Below are 2,388 nucleotides of genomic sequence, written 5' to 3'. Positions count from 1 at the left end.
GCAAAGCTCCTTCCATGGCAAGCTGTATGCAAGGGTTTCACCGTTGTTAGTGGCTACCTCCCATCCTCTCAGTGGAAATGTTCAACGCACCCTGTCACGGCACAGCTATCCATCTGTCGGTTCTCAATCAGGCCGGAGTAGAATCCAGTGATTCTTTTGCGTCTGTCACTAACGCCCCGCCTTCAGGAGTTTGAAGCTCGTCACAGTCATTCAATCATTGAATCCTGCTCAGAATACCACAGACAAGGTTTAGACCTTCCGGATTCTCATGAATGCCGCCATCAGTTCTAACTTATACCACGAAGATTCTGATTAAAGAATCCAAGAGATATCTACTTAATCTAAGGTAGAACGGAGGTGGTTGTCAGGCACACGTTCATAGGTGAGAATGATGATGAGTGTCACAGATCATCACATTCATCAAGTTGAAGAACAAGTGATATCTTAGAACAAGAACAAGCGGAATTGAATAGAAGAACAATAGTAATTGCATTAACACTCGAGGTACAGCAGAGCTCCACACCTTAATCTATGGTGTGTAGAAACTCCACCATTGAAAATACATAAGAACAAGGTCTAGGCATGGCCGAGAGACCAGCCCCATGATCTAAGATAGCATAAGACTACTGAGGTCCAGATACAATGTCAAAAGATCCTATTAATAATGAACTAGTAGCCTAGGGTATACAGAGATGAGTAAATGACATAAAAATCCACTTCTGGGCCCACTTGGTGTGTGCTTGGGCTGAGCAATGAAGCATTTTCGTGTAGAGACCTTTTCCGGAGTTAAACGCCAGCTTTTGTGCCAGTTTGGGCGTTTAACTCCAAGTTTCATGCCAGTTCCGGCGTTTAACGCTGGAAATTCTGAGGGCGACTTTGAACACCGGTTTGGGCCATCAAATCTTGGGCAAAGTATGGACTATCATATATTGCTGGAAAGCCCAGGATGTCTACCTTCCAACACCGTTGAGAACGCGCCAATTGGGCTTCTGTAGCTCCAGAAAATCCACTTCGAGTGCAGGGAGGTCAGAATCCAACAGCATCTGCAGTCCTTTTTGGTCTCGTTCGAGTGCAGGGAGGTCAGAATCCAACAGCATCTGCAGTCCTTTTCAGTCTCTGAATCAGATTTTTGCTCAGGACCCTCAATTTCAGCCAGAAAATACCTGAAATCACAGAAAAACACAAAAACTCATAGTAAAGTCCAGAAAAGTGAATTTTAACTAAAAACTAATAAAAATATACTAAAAACTAACTAGATCATACCAAAAACATACTAAAAACAATGCCAAAAAGCGTATAAATTATCCGCTCATCAGGTAGCTTGTACCAAGAATGGTGTGCAGCACCATTGACGTGTACGCGCATAGCACGCATATGCGTGGATGAACAAAAATGGCAATCGATGCGTACACGTTGCCCACGCTTACGCGTGGGTTTCCTGGCACAAAATGGGCATAAAGTAGGCACAACTCTCGGGTTTTAGAGAGTTTGAAATTCGCAATCGACACGTACGCATCGCCCACGCTTGCGCATTAGTGTGCGAAGTTGCAAGGGACGCGTAAGTGTCACCCACGCTTATGCGTGGGTTGCGATTGTGCATTGGGCACAGAAGAGGTACAAAGTGGGCATAACTCTCTATTTTTGTACCAGGAGCTGTGAAACTGTGCCGACGCGTGCGCGTGGATGCCCTTTTTTTCATGCACATAAGGAGGGTCAATTATAGCACAAATTGGTGGTAATGCATGCTAAAGGGTAGGGGTCTTCATAAAAAAACTAAAATATGGTTAACCGGTTAAAAACCATAACCACATTTTGGTTAACCAGTTTAATAAAACAATTTTAAAAACCATATCCATATTTTTTAGTATTGGTTAACCAAAACTAAATTAAAAAAAAATTGGTTTTTAACCGGTTAACTAAAACCAAAAGCAAATTAAAATCAAAACCTAATTTCAAAACCAAATTACATACTCTTTCTCTCTCCTCTCTCTCTCTCTCTCTTCTTTTCTCCCCTATTTCTCTCCCCTCTCCCTCTCTCTCCCCCTTCCTTCCCCCCTCTCTCTCTTTCTCTCCCTTCTCTCTCTCTCTCTCTCTCTCTCTCTCTCCCTCTCTCTTTCCCCTTTCCCTCTTTCTCCACCTCGTCTTTCTTTCTCTCTCCCTTTTCTCTTTATCATTCTCTCCCCCTCTCTCCCCTTCATTCTTTCTCTCTCTTCTTCTCTCCCTCTCTCTCTTTCTCTCCTTCTCTCTCTGTCTTTCTCTCCTTCTCTCCACTTCCTCTCTCTCCCTCCTTGCCCTCTTTCTCCCCCCTCCCTTCTCTCTCTTCCTCTCTCTCCTCTCCTTCCTCTCTCTAATAATCTCTCCCCTTTTTTTATCTCTCTCCTCCTCTCT

The sequence above is a fragment of the Arachis duranensis genome, chromosome 3, assembly GCF_000817695.3.
Source record: "Arachis duranensis cultivar V14167 chromosome 3, aradu.V14167.gnm2.J7QH, whole genome shotgun sequence".
Lineage (NCBI taxonomy): Eukaryota > Viridiplantae > Streptophyta > Magnoliopsida > Fabales > Fabaceae > Arachis > Arachis duranensis.
This window is presented reverse-complemented; position numbering follows the sequence as displayed.